Source organism: Xiphophorus hellerii, chromosome 4 (assembly GCF_003331165.1).
Source record: "Xiphophorus hellerii strain 12219 chromosome 4, Xiphophorus_hellerii-4.1, whole genome shotgun sequence".
Taxonomy (NCBI): Eukaryota; Metazoa; Chordata; class Actinopteri; order Cyprinodontiformes; family Poeciliidae; genus Xiphophorus; species Xiphophorus hellerii.
This window is the reverse complement of record NC_045675.1, coordinates 29,817,027-29,835,622: the sequence shown is the minus strand read 5'-3', so window position 1 is coordinate 29,835,622 and position 18,596 is coordinate 29,817,027. Positions and strand designations below refer to the sequence as shown.

General features: G+C 39.1%; 1 protein-coding gene across 1 annotated transcript in view; it reads left to right on the top strand.

The window, feature by feature from the left end:
- The window catches only part of itfg1 (integrin alpha FG-GAP repeat containing 1), a 170,352-nt gene that overhangs the window by 91,657 nt on the left and 60,099 nt on the right, over positions 1-18,596 (top strand). The gene's annotated exons all lie outside the window — the stretch shown is intronic.

Here is an 18,596-nt window from a genome sequence, read left to right as displayed (position 1 = left end):
GTCTGCCCACTTTCCCTGGCTCTGCACTATCGGCTTCAATAATGCTTAAAAATTCGGTGCAACATTGTTTTTAGTATAGTCTAGTTGAAATTAAAATGTCTTGCAAAAGTTTACATACAGAGTTTTTCTTACATTTTCTCATGTCACAATAGAAAATTTTGCTGGACGATAAATTGTCCCAGAAGTTATTGCGATAAACGATAACATTGTTGTTTTGAGACCATTTTTAGGTGGTATAATGACAAAGGCATAATAATGCAAAAAGACATTCTCATAGATCAATACATGTTCATTAGAATTTAAAGTTTAACACTGGAAGTAGTAGACATTTTAAATATCCAAAATAAATAAGCAAGACAACAGAAACAACAAATATAATGAATTATGAAGTCTCTGTAAACAAAATGGTCCTTTAAGAAAAGGACAGTTGAGACCAAAGAACCAGACTGAAGACATGTTTTGAGAAAAATGATAAATCATCCAAATGGAAATTATTGAGCTGGTTTTAATTTATTATGCAATTAATCGATAGTGTTTATTGTGACAGGCCTAGTCACAATAAACACTCAATATTCTGTGAGTATTTTGTGACAGACCAACATTGTTACATAGTTTTGTAATGAAGAAAACGACACTTTTTATTACGGAAAAAATTTACTTGTATTTGTAACCAACATCCTCTGAGCCAGTACTTCACAGTAAGTACAGCTGTCTGTGAAAGAAATCTTTCTACCAGATTTGCAAATTTAGAAACTTAAAGTTTTGCTTAAGATAGCCGTAACTCAATCATATTGCATCAAATATTACCACATATCTTCAGTGGAATTTAGTCGAGGACTTTAACTGGGCCTTTCTGACACTTTGACTTTGGCTTTTAGGCTTGTTGTCCCACTGGAAGGTAAACCTCGGCCCTCGTCTTAGGTCTTTTCCAGATTCTACAAGCTTTTCTTTCAGGATTGCTCTATGTTTAGCTCCATCAACTCTGGCCAGTTATCCTGTTCCCACAGCACAAATCTATCACCACTATCCTGCACTGTGAAGATGGGAATACTAGCATTTTGCATGTAGGCTAAGAAGTTTAAACTTTATCCCCTTCCTACCAGAGCACCTTCTTCCACCTGTCTGCTGCATCCCCTTTATGGTTATGTCTATCTTAAGATAAATGGCAACACTTTATTTGCTGGGGTGAGCATTAGACTGACATGTCATAAACATGACATAAAACCTGTCATGAAGATGAAGGTGTTTTCATGAATGTTTATAATTGTTGTCATGAAGTGTCATTCTGTAAATAATGACACTTTTAATGCAAAGTTGACCATTTTAATGGACTTTTAATACAAGTTTTAATGCAACTTTGCATTAATAGGGTCATTATTTATCAAATGCTGCCTGATGACAACAGTGGTAAACATTCACGAAGACTCCATCATCATGACAGGTTTTATGTCATGTTTATGACAGTGTCACGTCAGTCTAATGCACACCCTGTCAAATAAAGTGTTACCAGATGGATACTTTGACGTTTGTAAATGTGTCACGACACAATGTGAAAAATTACAAGGGATGTGAATACTTATGCACTGTTCTGCAGTTGGATAAGTTGCATTAGCTATAAGGGGAACATACTAAATAAAAGCCATGAGCAATGTACAGTAACTGCGTATTTTCTCTCTCTCCTCTAAAAATAATCCAGTGTTGGAACCATTACTTGGTCCATTAAATTGAAACTACAAACAGTCCACATCATCTACGTAGTATGCTGTGTTTTGTCACGTTAGAAACCTTGTTTTTGCACCAGATGTCTGATTACAGAACCCTTTCTCTCAGTTTGTCAGTATGGCTTCTTTTCTAATTATCTTTTCAGCAGCGTTTGAGTCCAAACACAGACTCGCTCTATTCACGTCACAATCTCGTTTATCATCTTTGAGCTCAGTTGCAGACGGTTTTCTTTTCGAAAGGGAGAAGCAGACCGTTTGTACGCTGACCGTAGAAATCGTGACGGTTCTAAAAGTGACAAGCGTCAAGCAGGTGACTGAGATCAGTAATTAGGCCTCCAGCTAGACTGAAAACACAGGGTGAGGGGGGATAAGCTGTTGTGTGGGAGGTTAGTGGATTACTGACATTAATGTCGATCAATAATAGAGGTGTTTCCATTAGCTATTTTCAAGATTTAAGGTTCATTTTATTAGGCTTTCTGTGTGAGCAAAAGAATTAAAAAGATTTATACCCTGCAGATTATTATCGAAGCGGCTGGATCTAAAAACAACACAAAGCAATTTCTGAAACATAAATACAAATAAAGAAAAGCAGAAAAAGATTAGTGACAGTAGCTGCACCACTCTAACAATATAGCAGTTAAGGATCATTGAGCAGGGCATCGAGTTTAGAAGGAACAACCTTCATTTGAGTTGCTTTGTTCTCACTTTAAGACTTTTGAGCTTTCTGTATACAAGCAGAGGTGACGGGTGGGGTCCTTCGTGCTAAAGGACACACTACTACCACACCTGCTGTTTTAGATGTCCTTAATAGCACAGAGGCTGCAATGAATTGTTTTTTGGTCAGGTATGACCAGCCCCAGCAGCAGAGATGTTTTACCTGTGGCAAAAGGGAAAAGAAGGTGAGTGCGGAGTCCACTAGCTTCCTCCTTACCTTCCTCATACTAATGCAGAGCTTGTTTGCTCTGCACTCATTCTAAGGGTTCTTTGAGCTCCCTCCTGTGCAGTGACTCATCGTTGCTGAATGCCAATCCTCTCGCAGTTATTGCATCTAAGGATATCCTAATCCCAGGTTTTTAATGCCCAATACCAATTCTTGGTGAGGTCTTTCAGCATTGTGCCTTAACAAATACAGAGTCCTAGTCCGATATGTAAGAAAATCAGTGCAAGGTAGAAGTCGTAAAAATCTCTAGTTTACAAAAGCCGTAAAATATAACATTTTGGACGGATCTTCACACAGTTGTCATCACAGAGCAGTTATCAACAAGCCATATCACAACAGACAGCAAGCATGATATAATTAGCTTTGCCTTTTACCAAACTGCTCACCATGACATCATCATCAGCATGCGCAAGATGTGAGTTTATAGAAGAATGTAGTTGTATGCAAGAGGCAGGTATGTCTTTAAAAACAAATGCTAAAACTATATCGGATTTTGACTACATGTTTTCCATCCATTTTTAGCTGCTTTCTTAACTGAGTAGCAGATTTCTGCAGGACTGATGTCATCAAAGTTCAACTCACAAACATATCTGACTCTTGCATATAGCTGCAGCTTTAAATAAACTCATTACTTGCCCTGTTGCTGATAATGTCATAGTGAGCATTTTCCTGAAATGCTAAGCTAATGATAGCATGTTATAATTTGTTATAGGACTTGTTGATAACTCTGCTTGTGGCCTATTACGGGTGTGGTTCCAGGTAATCATGTGTTGAAAAAACCTACTTGGAATGAGGCGGCATGGATTTTAATAGTCTGTGTTTTTTTTTTTTTTGCATAAAACTTTCAATCTTTTTAGAAATAAACTACACTGCTCAAAAAAATAAAGGGAACACTTAAACAGGTGTTTAACACTTAAAGTGTTCCCTTTATTTTTTTGAGCAGTATATTTTAATTCAGTTTGCAGACTGAGAGTCTAGAAGGTAAAACGCAGGTTCATAACGAGGAGTTTGAAATGAACCTGGTTCTGATACAAGCTGGTTATTGTAACAAGCATACATAGTTATGTATTTTTTGTGATCAATGACCAGCCTGATCGTGGCAATCACATTCAGAACCAAGAAATTATGGCAGCCCTTTATGGAAGCAACAGTTACTTTTGATTCCAATAAACTTCTGTTAATTCCCATACAATTTTTCCAACTTTGAATATTTATTTTATTTTGCTACCGTATCAGAGCGTGAGAATGTGAAACCAGCCCCATTACTCGATAGTCATGAATGAGTTTTCATGACATAAAGAGTTTTCTGCTGGTGATGCACATGAAAAATGCGTCATTCACTTCGATCTTCTTAAACCACATTGTTTACTTTTCTCTGTAATAGCATTTTAAGATAGTTGTTTTCAAGGATTGCGGGTAATTAGGCTGGGGAGACGAGTAGGGAAGTGGCGTGAAGCTCTGCGTTTTTCCCCCTTATGTAAATGAAACCCCCTGGGGTCTGGAGAAAAGCAGCAGCAGCAGCATATGGTTCATAAGAGGCACATTCTGATCTAGATTCTCTCCAGGCATTGTAGGCTTAGCATTAACAATTTATAATCTAAAACGGGACCAGATTTTTGTGATGGTTAAAAAAAAAATCCCAGGTGATTTGGTACTATTTTGAAGCGAAAATGGTAGTAAATATGAAAAAAATAAATAAAAACATGTATTTTTAGTCTGTTTGACAGCTCCAGCGCGATTGTTGTTTTGTGTGTGTGTGTGACCTTGGCACGTCTTCTTCCCTAATGCCTCAACACAAATTCCTTTGGTGCCGTCTCTTTAAACAGTGCTGTTCTTTTCGGTATCCATGTCTTGTCTCACTGCAGCACTTCAAAAAAATATATACAGAGATGCACGCACAACCGAGAATCCTTTTCCTCCCCGACACGTTGATGAGAACTCTGTCAGCAGCTTCTTCCCTGCATCTGACTTCAGTTGGTACATTTTCCCTGCTTGTAAATATTTCATACATGTTTGGTCGTAGCTAGCTGAGCAGCAATAGACTAAAAAAAAAAAAATGATGTGCCATCTATTGTATCGCATCAACAACTTATTCCCCTCTGTCAAAAACAGCTTAATAGCATCCACCCACACCGACCCCAAGAGAGGAAATTGTTTTTTGTTCTTCTTTAAATGTCTTGCCACGAGTACTAACGTTTTCACCCCCGAAGTGAGGCTGTGAGAGTGAAGTTCATATTCAATCCTGGCACATCGTGTCAGCCAGCGCTGCATCTCTGTTGACAGCCTGATCCAGCCCTGCCTTCTATAAGGTGGAATCCTATTTCCTCCAGATGACATCCCTCGGCCCTCCCCTCCACCGTATTGAGCATCACCCACTGGGGAATTGACAGGTTGAGTCTAACGCGTGTGTCTGTGCAGTTTGCGAGTGAAAGCAAAGATCCCGCGGTCCGCTTGGACTCTCTGGGATGAATCCATCAGTTCTACCGCAAACCTCAGACAGCAGCCTTCGCTGCCTGCCAGCCAGAGGTCTGAACGCTTGCTGGGAGACGACCTGGACCTGCGCAAATCTGACATCTTATCCGTCCAAACACCTGACAAGAGTGCATTGCATCTGGACCTTTACCTGCTTTGCTGTCTGAGCGTTTATTATTTAAGACCCAGATGCAAAATTATGGGCATAGACTCAGCCTACTAAAAGATTTCAAAGCTTGGATGTCTATTGGATCCGTTTTTGAAAGTAATGTTATTTGCATGTTATTTTAAGTTGGACACAAGTGCATGTATCTTACAAGATGAACTCATACAGCACTGAATAAGATAAGATTTTAACCAAAAAAAAAATCACTCCAACAGCTCCTGCTTGTGTTCACAAATGAAATCCAAGTTTAATTTGACTCGTCCGTATGTTGGAGTTTTGCATGTTCATTTAATTTTAAGATGATTCTAATCCCCCCCAAAAATATTAAGATGTTAAGTTTTGTGTTTTCAGAAACACAAAACAACACAGCAGGGCAACTCAAGAACTGCTTCCTTTTATTTCTTCAAAATAAGGCCCAAAAACATGGCTAGAACTAGATTTAAGTCTTAATTTACATACCCTCACATATATTTCTAATAACTACAGTGTATCTTAGACTTACTTCAGCTGGACAAAATCTAATGATGACAGGTGTTCACTATGATGAGCAACAATACTGTGCTGTCTTAATATTGAGGATGTAGGTCATGATGAAGACATATCCATGTTTGACATTAAACTGATCTAAATAGCATTCTTGAAATATGAAGTCTATACAATGGACCACCAGTATTCATGTGAATACTTGAGACGACCTCTGAAAACGCTTGGAACTGCTTATTTTAATAAGTCAAACACCAAATATACCTCAACATGCATCAACACGCACAGTGGAAAGTGTCTCGAAACTACTACAGAAGCTAATATTCCCTGGCTTGCTTAGTTTTTCTCCTGGCAGTACAACCAGTCACCGCCAAGGAAAATGAATGGCACTCCTGGTTTAGCTGCTTTGCAAACACTAGCTAATAGCATGACAAGAAGCAAATCAATTGTTAGACATTTGCATTTTCTTTAGAACAAAAAAACCACAGAAAGGTGAATTTTCCTGGATAATTTGTGGATTATTTAGACAGAACAATTCACAAGTAGGAGAATCTGCAAATACTGAACTGTAGCATCATTTCATAATCTCCTACAGATCTAGTGCTAGCTGCGTTTTTGAACTGCGTGGTCTTTTCTTATTGCTGTTTCTTGCCTGTGAAATAAATCTTTTTCAGATCATAATGGAAGCACGTTTTTCTAGACAGCTGTCTTATTGTGTAAGCTCACTGGCAGTCGGACATCATCTCAGAGGACCTGACCACAGTGAAGACATTTATGGTCTTTGAATCGTTGTAGCATGGAGGCAGCACCGCCATTTAATCAAGATGCTCTGCATAACACAGCTGTAGACTGTTTTTGTTCAGCTTTAACTTCTTTTCCGACTTTTTCAAACTGTTGGTTGGTCTTCCCTTCGGTGGTTAAGGTTGCTATCTTCTTGTCCAACATCACCGCTGCGATTTTATCAACGTTAGACGGAGAGAGGTTGTTGTTTTTCACACCACGTCACCAGACTTCCCACCTCTAGTGGCCTCCGTCAGTGATCAGTGAGTCATTAGAGCCACATCTGAATGTTTCAGGATGTTGTTGTTCATTTGTCAGGCAGCACAGTCATTAGTTAGCAGTGTTCAGAGCAAATCTGGTGCTTTGAGACATCCCATGTGCCACTGTTAGAGAGCAAATAAAGATATGAATCAGAGCTGAACAGTACTTTGCACAGATCTCTATCTTAAAATCCTGACATTAAGACTTGATATCAAGTTATTATCAAGTGCTTAGAAATAAAAGAATACAGCAACCAGTTGGCCAAATGATGCCAAAGTTGGAATCTCCTTCAAAGCTTCTTTGAGGTTAGCTTGATTTGTTCTTTTTGTAAACTTTTGTCCTTAATTATTTTTCATTTGAGGCATTGCAAGTTAGAACACTTATTCCCTTATTCACTTATTTTTGGATGTTGTACAGCTAGAAGGAATTTTGCTCTACGTTTTTACTACCTGACCGTTGTTAGGATGCATTAACGTTGCAATAAGGTATTGTTTTTACTACTGGGACCAGCTGGTTACAAATCAAAAGCTTAAATAATACCTGAACTATGACCCCAAATCTCAGAAGAATTGAAAAGGAGTTGAGTGAACGCCTGTATGATCTTGAGCTCATTTGATGAGTAAACAGATAAATGGCTAATGATTAAAATAAATGTTGCAAACAAGAGTGAATTAACTCTAGTATATGTTTTTGCTGTTGTATTTACTCCTCTTATGTCATCCCGCCATCCACAGGACGGCAGAATTCTTTTGATGCGACCACTTTAAACTTACTCACTCTTACGACCCCCACACACAAGGGGGGGATAAAAAAACAACTACTTCCATAAATAGTTAGGCCGGTCTTGGATTATAACAACGACATGCGTGTCTGTCAAGTTTTACACAAAGCGCGGTGGCTCCACATTAAGCTGCAAGAAGCAAAGTGGTAGCGTGGTGGACAGATGGATGGATGATTACTGCTGAAGGAGGGAGGGGATGGAAGCAGTCATAAACTCCAGAATTAGAAAGAAGGATAAAACGACGGGGGAAGGCGAGCGGAGGGGGGGCTGCGTGTGCAAAAGTGTCTCCGAAGTGTGTGTCGAGAGTATGAGTGCGCTCCTCTATGTGGGGAAAGGAGATGAAGAGAAAGACTGACAGGCAGAACTGTACGAGTTGATTAGTTTCCTGCTCACTTATTAGGATGCAGATTAGCTGCATTGAGAAACATCTGGTAGCTTTTCTCCAGCCCACATACTCCTCCTCTGCTCACTCCTTCACATCCCTATTCATCATTCCTCCCACCATATCAGATCCAGACCTCTTCTCTCATCCCTGCACATTTCCTGTCCTCCTATCTTTCTCTCATTCCCCCCTCCCCTTGTGCTTGCTTCTTTCATTTCCTCCCATCTAACCCCGTCAAGCCTCTGTTTTACATCTTAGTCTCACCTCTCCTTTTTGCTGTCAGTGCCGCCACTCTTTTTCTTGATTCTCGTCGACAAACCCTCTTGTTTCCACCCCACCATTTCTTCCTGCTGCCTTGTCAGTACATGCTGTCGTTTTAGTCCCTCTTTTCATTTCACTCAAAAGACATTGAGAAGATTTACATCAAGTCGATCAGCACGGTTTCTGTTGTCCGGAAGAAGATTTGACTGCAGGCGGTGTGTTCGCGCCGCAGTGAATGCCTTTTGCTGTATGAGTTTCGGCACAAAAAGACGCCCGCTCCCTGTTTTTATCAAAAAATAGCATCCTGTACCGGTTTGTGTTGACAGCTGAAGCTCTACTGCTTCTGCCTGCCAATGAGACATGGAGCAAGTCAAGGCAATGAATTGTGAGCTACGTTGATGGCAGTGTGCAGACAGCCTGAGAAGCAATTCTTTTTATGCCAATAAAAAAAAAAAAAAAGTTTGCCGCTGATGAATGTGTCAGCCTTTTCAGAAATCTACAGCTGTCTGCATTATTGGGTCCAGAGATAACACAGATTCATCATCTAAATTACAACTATAAGCAAATACTAGAGATGCACCATCCACCAGATATCGATGCAGTTTTGAGCCAAGTCTAATTTGTCTTTAAGAACTGCAGTAGAAGATATTAGAACAACATTCAAAGTAGTATTTCTAGTCTTTGTGATCTATTTTTGTCAATAAAAGGGGTGGTATTGTGTATTTTCCAGGCACATAGAGCCACTTTATAGCATAATCAAGTAATTGTTACTTTCATTTGTCAAAAGAATGCTGCAAATATCAAATAGGACTTAAAAGAAACTTTGCAATTTGACAGCTTGAAATTGGGCCTATGTTTCTTTAAGAAGCTCCTGCTCTTTCAAACACTCCACCTTCATCATGTCATTACAACAATGCTTCTCATTGTGCCGTTTGCAACCTTTCTAAGGAGACGTGCAGTTTCATCACCTGTTTGTCAATTGCTGCTGCCACTAGTTTGAAGGAACTGAGTGGGGAAAGTGCTCCGAAGGGCACAAGCTGAGCTGGAGACCGCCGCTTCAAGGCGGAGCTTTGTGGGAGCAAGCATTTAGTCAGCCCAAATGGTTGCCATGGGAGGTGAAAGGATTTCCCAAACACGCATGAAAGAATCAAGGCAACACTCCAGGTGTGTTTTTGATGATGATTACAAAATATTATTCAATAGTCAATTTTACAAAATTGACTATTATGGAAAATAGTCAATTTTACATGACACCCCTTATATTAGAATCAGAGTCACTCCAGTTTGTAAAACTGAGTTTTGTTATTTTAAAACAAACATGAAACTAGTTCAGTATTGACTGACAATTTTATATTAGTAGTTAGTGCTGTTAGGTTTTACACTACTAACACAGCAGTCTTTCTTTGTGTATATACTGGACAAAGTATTTAGACACTTTTTAAAAGCTGCCCATATTCCCAAACCCAACCTGTTTGTAAATATCTGTTGGTATTTGATAGTTATTGAAAATTTTAAGAATTAAACCTAGCACCTCTGCTGTCCTCTGTTCAACCCTCCTGTTATTTGCTGCTTAATTTCACCTTCTTTCTCTCACTGCCAAAATGAGCCATATAAATATCTCAGTATTCTGCAAACATTACACTTTCCTCTGAATTTTCTTTTTCAAATACCTTGTCATCTTACTTTGTTTAAAACACCTCACTGATACTGAGAATGCTTTTCTTTGAGTCGTCTTCACTCAGTGACTACATCCACTCCGTACAACTTCGCCTTTATCAAGCAGAATGCAAGGAACATTAATTGATATCCGGCTTCAACTGGTAACTTATTATATTTTCATATGATTTAGTGACTTGACAGCACACATTTTCAGTGTATATATTTAATTATTCCTACAAAATTGAGCATGGAAAAAAAGCACCACAAAACCTAATGCTGATTATTATTATTATTATTTTTTTTTTTTTACCCCTCCAGGGGGTCTTTTGTGGGCTCTAGTGTCCCTTATATGACAGTGGGCTGACAGGAAACGGGGAAGGAGAGGGGGGAAGACATGCGGCAAATGTTGTCGGGTCCGGGAGTCGAACCCGCGGCGGCTGCGTCGAGGACTCAAGGCCTCCAAATATGGGTCGCGCTAACCACTACGCCACCACGGCACGCCACAAAACCTAATGCTGAGGTTTTGGATACCAGTTAGCTAGCTTGTGTCTTCTCAAGACTCATTTTTTGTTAGGATCTGACTATACATCATCTACAGGATCATTTAATGCTATATTTTTGATAAACTTAATCAAACGCGGAACTCACAAGACCTCAGTCCAGCTGTGGTAACATTAGTGTAAATGTGATTGCGGCTGCATTGAGAAAATCACAGACCAAGCAGTGATGTAGTGCTGGAAGTCTGTGTTAATTACTTCCGAGGTTTGTCAAGTTCAATTTCATTAGGGTGGACCAAATTCAATGAGAAATGAGGTAGCTGGATGGCAGCTTAATTAGCACATTATGGATTGAAGTTCAGATGATGAAAACAAACGCGGCACTTAATTACAAATTACATCTAATCACGATGTGATTTATGATGCAGATTGCTCTTGTCTGCAATTTACAGCTGATATTTGACCACAAACAAAAATCTAAAGACAGTCACACTTCCGTAAAAAAAAAACAATTATCTTACTTTATTACTTAAAATTAAGTAGAAACTATGCTCGTTTGTGATTTCTATACCGTACTACACTGTCGAAGACAAATTCATTGCTTGTTTCAAAAGCCAAGAATGTCTATTGTCCGGTCATATTATGACATTTTGCTGTGGTATAATAAATTGTTGGATGAAGAGAGCCTGTTTGGGTTGCCAGGGTCCGGAGCCTCTCCCAGCTGCCGTTGTTAACAGACACCTGGCGGCCCACCGGGCTGAACCCGGAGCCGTCTTGCGTTGCCAGGTGAAACCGCCTGATCGAGGTGGCGGTCAGCATTGTTTTTCCAGTGTTCATCTGAAAGCGAAACATGCTGCAAGGCCCAGCCAGCTGTTCGGGGAACAAGCTGTAATGAGAGGACCAGAGGCAACCGGGGGAAGCTTCCTCTGGGAGTAGAACACCAGCAACAGCAGGACACCAAGTCTTTTGTTGCACTTTAACCAGCTCAGACAACTACAACTATCTATTGGACAGGTCTATATAATTTATTTTTCTTATTTCTGTTGGACTGTTTTGGTTAGTGAATAACAGCTTCTCTTGCTCTTTGAAAACTATACTTATTTTTGGAATAAGCTGCTGAGGAGGATGGTGGACAACTTGCTAGGGAGGAGTTGATAACAGTTTGGTCCAGATTGTGTTGTAAGTTGGTTAATTGATTAATCGGGTAAATGAAATTGGCATATTCTGCAGATTTTTTATTTAACCACTAATGCCTTTTTTTATACAATATTGGGTATACATTAAAATATGCAACTAAACAAATAATTTAGTTCTTTTTCTAAATAACAAGATAAGCATTTTATTGCCTAAAATGCCAAAACATAGCATTCCTTTAGTTCACTCTTGATCAATTGTAGCAAAGGGGACACCTGTAGCTAAAAAATACTTCTAACATCAACGTGTAAAAAGCTCAGTCCTTTCTGCTTAACAGCAATACATTATGTTTTTTGATTATCCAATTTAGTAATTGGATAGCAAAAGATTAGATTTTCACAGAATTTGAACTAAGTGAATCCAAATCTGTGCAACTTGAGTTTTTGGTATAACATATTTACAGACAGGTTTTTGTAAATGCAAAATTTATGGCTTAATTAAGACTTTGACTATGTTGTTCTTCCACCAAATCGCTTGCTTTCAAGTATGTATACTGCAGTTAACAATTAATCAGCTACTAATTTAGTTGACGATTATTTCAATAATTGACTAATGCTAATACAATTAATCGTTTTAGCTGAAGTGTACATGCAGGATGTGTAGTAAGAGTTTTTGTTTATAGCCGTCTCTTTATAATACTTCTAACTCCAACTGAATGGACTTCCAGTCCGGCAACAAACTGGGGTGGTCTGCTGTGAGACATGCTGATGCTGTGGTAAATACCAGAGCTCAAATCTAATTGGTAATGAAAGTGGTGGAAACTACCAACGCCCATCAACCAGTATGACAGTTTGTTACCGGGTAGACTGAAGAGAAACTTTTCATCCGTTTGAAAATGAGCTCAGCACATGCTCGGTAGAAGTTGTAGGAACAACAACTCTGCCGTCTACCATCCTTGTTGGATCAGTAGTCATGAGCGTGTGGTCATGTCTGAACTTCCTCTTGCTTTTTGTGACCAGATGTCACCTCACTTCCTGTCACAATGTGAGATGCAGGTCAGACGCATGTTGGCAGGAGCGGTGGCCTCGCACGCCTCCAACCAGCCCTACAGTCAGCAAAAGCAGCCTGAGGACAATAGGAAGTGATGAGCATCTCAGAGCAATGCTGCTCAGCTGTCAGTTGTTGTTGTTGCATGGTACTCTGTGTGTGTGTGTGTGGGTGTGTGTGTGAGAGTGTGTACTTTTTGTGTCTGCTCAGGTCTCATTGACTTGCATTTGTTGCCACAAGAGCTGACACGGCCTGTCATGTTTGCCTACCGAGGTCTGCTCATCACATTTTCCACTTTTCTCTGCCAATGTGTGTGTGCGTGTGTGTGTCTGTGTGTCTTCTGAACAATCAGCTGTAAATTGGAAAGTATATAATAGTTTGTGTTTTCTTAACGGATGTGAGGGATATATTTTCCCTGACAGTTAATAGTTTTAACTGCAAACTTTATATGAATGTTCTCGCCTGGCACAGTCGTAGCTCTGTTGCAATCTATAATGTCATCGTAACTGCCAGGGCAGTGGCAGGTGCAAGCACAAGCCATGCTTTTAAAGAGGTATTTAGTTATAGAATATGTCCATATGGATAACCTGAACATGAAATGTTTCCTGTTGGGATTCAGTTTGGATCTGTAGATCTACACTGAGTCTGGACGTTTGGGAACCTAGCTGAGCGGTGAGGAAAGCCTCAGTCTGTCACCGCCACACCAAGCACTCCTTCAGGCAGCCTGTCCTCTGACTGTCCCCACCTCACCAGGGAAGTAGCAAAAGAACAAAGTCAGCAGGGAGTCAATCCTACACCCAAAGCTAAGCTGCTAGGCAAGTTCAACCAAATGTTCCTCTCTTGCATGCATTGTCTCAGTTTTTGGAAAACTGAAGTAAGCATTGCACTACTGTCCATTAATACCTTTATATCACCTGGGTATATACTTTAACTTATCTGTTTGTAATAGTTTGTTTTAAGAGTTTCAATTTGAGAAAAAATTCACAAGGTTGCCACACTGACAAAACAACTTGGATGCCATTCATTGCTACACTGAGTTACCTATTGTTGGTCTGAAAAACTCACATATTTACTTTTCAGTTATTTGCTTTTTTTGTGTGTTTTTGAATGGCATAGTGTAGCTCCAAACCCCAAAGTGAGAACCATAGTGGTTATCATTGATCAGTATTTGACTCATATTGAAATTATTTGGTGTTATGTAAAAATGTCTTAGGTACAGCATTATTTCATTTAAATATACCCAAAATCAGAAACATCTGTTTCCAGACTGTAGCTAAAGAAAAACGTCACGACATCTCTCTAGAGTTTAGACCAGGCCTCGAGAGTTTGCCAAGATGCTGAGCCCTTGCCCTTTCTAAAACCAAATTTTAAATATATCTTTCTGAAAGAGCATTTGTTCAGATTTGTGACTATTGTGCATTAAAAGTTTTAAAATGCTTTGCTGTATTTTGTATGTACTTGAATTCTTTTGTGCTGCATTTGTGTTATTTCTTTATTTGCAAATTGATATTAAAAGTTTTACTAGTATGAAAAATCTTTGGAGAATTAGGTTTAATATTATTGAATTAGTATCTATTTTATAGTAACTATATTAAATAAAATGTTTTAGCTAAACTATGTCATCAACATTTCATTCAATTTGAAAAAGGAAGTTTTGTCTGAACAGAATCTGGAATTGTTTCTTATTTAGCTGCATTGGTCTTAGATATCTGGCATGTTTACGTTGGTGTACAGTTTTAGCTTTATGTCAGATATAATTTTGCAGATTGGAAAATAAGCACCTATCAATAAGTATGTTCAATAAATGCTGGATTCTTAAATGCGTATCATGAAAATATTCTATCGTGTTTCTAAAAGTCAGTCAGAATACCAAAGCAATCAACAATCAAATGTATATTTTTTACCTACTTATTTTTTTCCTGCAGTTTTTGAAAGTTTGCATGTTTTAGTTTTTGTAATTCTTGACTAATTAAATTATATAAATTATTGCAAGAAGAATAGTAAATCAAACTGCAGGTCAAGACTTTTCAGGCCTATATGTCGGTTTCCATGGCAACCTTTCATAGCTGGAATTCAATATAAACAACATAACTAATGTTAAAGGTCACCGCAACTCTATACTGACAAACTATGGCAGGCCCTTAAAGTACAATTTTTTGGGAAAAAATTCTTTCTAGATTTTGTTTTTTACTGATATTTGGCAAATTTTCATACAGACAAATCACATTCTACTTATTTCCACATGAATGCATTTGTGCAGTAATATTTCTTGAGCATTTTTATATTTCCAAAATGCGATAATGTAGTCTGCAGAGAGCATAGTGTACGGTAACGGAGTGTTCCAGTGATGCCATGGGATCAGAGATTGAACTCCTATGACATCACAAAGTGAGACCAGCTGATGACATCTGTCGTATCCATGGTGAAGCTATAACAGAATTTCCTACTTCAGAATCCAACAGATTGTATCAAGGAGCAATTTAAGATATTTTCAAAGCTAATTTTCAATCGGCTTCCATGATTTATACGCTGAAGAGTTTGTTGGAGTGCGTTACACGGGCAGTAACGCTTGCACAACCTGCTGATATTCTAAAGTTTGAAAGTCAGTACTTTTTAGAACTATTAGAGTTTGGGAAAACTATGCCTGGCATTGACCACGCAGAACTTATTTTCCACTTTCAAGAGCAATGGGAGCTTAATTTCTTGATACGTGCTCGGAAAGAAGAGGACCCTACAGCTTCTTCTGCCCCAAGTCTGCATCCACAAGATGCTACGAAGAAAACATATCCAGATGTCCAAGAAGTACCTGGACAAAAGGTTCCAGCTGTAACTGTATCCAGTGTCCAAGAAAGACCTGGAAAAAATGGTACATCTGGAACCGTATCCAGTGTCCAAGAAAGACCTGGAAAAAAGGGTACATCTGTATCCATATCTGATGTCCAAGAAAGACCTGGACAAAAGGGTACATCTGGAACCGTATCCGGTGTTCAAGAAAGAAATGGAAAAAAAGGTACATCTGTATCAGTATCTCATGTCCAAGAAAGACCTGGAAAAAAGGGTACATCTGTATCAGTATCTGATGTCCAAGAAAGACCTGGACAAAAGGGTACATCTGGACAAAAGGGTACATCTGGAACCATATCCGGTGTCCAAGAAAGACCTGGGCAAAAGGGTACATCTGGAACCATATCCGGTGTCCAAGAAAGACCTGGGCAAAAGGGTACATCTGGAACCGTATCCGGTGTCCAAGAAAGATCTGGAATAAAGGGTACATCTGGAACCGTATCCATTGTCCAAGAAAGACCTGGAAAAAAGGGTACATCTGTATCCGTATCTGATGTCCAAGAAAGACCTGGACAAAAGGGTATATCTGGAACCGTATCCAGTGTCCAAGAAAGGCCTGGAAAAAAGGGTACATCTGTATCCGTATCAGGTGTCCAAGAAAGACCTGGACAAAAGGGTTCTGTTGGAACCGTATCCGGTGTCCAAGAAAGACCTGGACAAAAGGGTTCTGTTGGAACCATATCCAGTGCCCAAGAAAAACCTGAAATAATGGCTACACTTAGACAGAGTTTGAAATCAAAGACAGGTAAACCAAAGGAATCTGCAATGGTTACTTTAAAAAGGGCTCTAAAGCATGAGAAAAAAGACACTAAAACTTTTCTAGCTGCTTCAGTCAAACCTAAAACATCTTTAACGGCTCCAGTCCAACCTACACAACCAACTGGAGCAGCACCAGATGAGGATCGGGACACTGCTAGATCAACAAAACGTAAGGCAACACTAAGAGATACTATTACTGTCCAGGAAACAGACGGTAAAGAAACAAAGAAATCTAAAGCTAAGAAAACAAGGCAAAAAAGTGTAGAAAGGACAGACAGACAAGGCTCTCTAATGCATTTAACGTCTCCAGTCAAACATAGACGACCTACTGAAGCAGGACCAAAGAAGCTTAAGAAGAAACACGGTAAAGAAAAAAAGCACTTAAAATCGAAGAAGACAACACGGTTGTCTTCTTCGGTGAGGCCTTCCTTATACAGGCCTGAGATAGTCGAGCAAGCCACAGAAAACAGAGGTAACAGAGTCCTGTGGATTCAAAGAGAGAGGGTCAAACCATTGTTTAAAGCAGTCACAGAAGAGGCCCCTCCGCTTCCTGGAGTGTACCTTCCCTTTGCAGACGATTCAGCACATATCATACACTACAGGCAATGGAAAAAAGGCACACCTACCGGCCCCAACTCATTTCCAGATACAACTTCAAATAGAATATATCAAGTGTCCACAGTCTTGTAATAATGGAACATCATAAACAACACATAGCCTACAACTAATAGGCTAACCTTCTATCCCACAGCTATAAAAACACTTCTTAAGGCTGGACATCTATGTATTTCAACTGAATTAACTACCTAACAAGTGCAATTTCATAGTAAAATTAAATGAAACTCACAATTAAAATGAGCCGCACAATGTTTTATAAGGTTGAAGTAATGGTAACACTGTACTTGAAGGGGTATGCATAAGACTGATATGACACTGTCATAACATCTGTCATGAACATGAAGGAGTCTTCAGGAATGTTTACAAATGTTGCAATAAAGTGTCATTCAGTAAATAATGACACTTAATGCAAAGTTGAAACTTTTAATGGACTTTTTAATGCACATTTTAGTAGAACTTTGCATTAAGTGTCATTATTGACCAAATGACACTTCATGACAACAGTAAACATTCTTGAAGACTCCTTCATGTTCATGGCAGGTGTTATGTTATTAATATTTAGTGTACAAAAGAGAAATACAACACAATAATCTTTCCTATTTTGCTCACAGTTAGTGGGAAAATGAACATGTAGCTGCTGTCATCAAGGCAGGTGGTAAACTAAGCCATCAGAAATCAAAAGTCCAGCAGGTGCAAAGTTGTGCCAGACGAAGAGGGGTGATTTGCTCTGTCTGCAAGTTGCAAATAATTTTATTAGCCTGAATGTAAATACTTTAATTAGAATCATGTATTCCTTTTTGCTTTCTGCAGTGAACATGTACAGTACAATGGGTGCTGATGCAGCATGGCATTGATAATCCTTCTATACTATTCTATGCTCCACTACAACATACTATAATACACTAAACTATACTGTTTTATACCACACTACACTACACTATAATACACTATACCAGGGGTGGGCAATCCTGGTCCTCGAGGACCGGTATCCTGCAACTCTTAGATGTCTCTCTGGTCCAACACACTTGAATCTAATAGCTGAATCACCTCCTAAGTGCAGTCAGGTTCTCCAGAGTCCTGCTAATGACCTCATTATTTGACTCAGGTGTGTTGAAGTAAAGATACATCTAAAAGTTCCAGGAGACCGGCCCTCGAGGCCCGGAGTTGCCCACCCCTGCACTATACCGTACCATTCTATTCTATACTATACTATACTATTCTATACTCTACCATGCAATACTATGCTGTTCTATTCTATACTGTACTGCATTATACTATTCTATAAAGTATAATGGTACATATGGTATGACATACCATGTGTATGGTGTATAGTGGTGTGTAGCAAACTATACACTTTACAATACCATACCATAGCATACCATACCATGCTATACCATAGCATAGCATACCATACCATACTATACCATAGCATAGCATACCATACTATTCTATACCATACTATGCCATAGCATAGCATACCATGCTATACCATATCATAGCATAGCATACTATACCATACCATACCTTACCATAGCATAACATATCATACCATTCCATAGCACAGAATTCCATACCATTCCATACCATACCATAGCGTAACATAGCATACCATACCATTCTATAGCATAGCATGCCATGCCATGCCAGACAGTTTCTTCCCCCTGGCTGTCTCTCTAAACACATTGAACACCTTATAACCTCAGTAGTCAGTTACTCTACTATCAAACAAAGCAAGCTTATTTTACTATCACAACCAGCTTTTTAAGTTAAAAGGTATAAACATTGGCAACG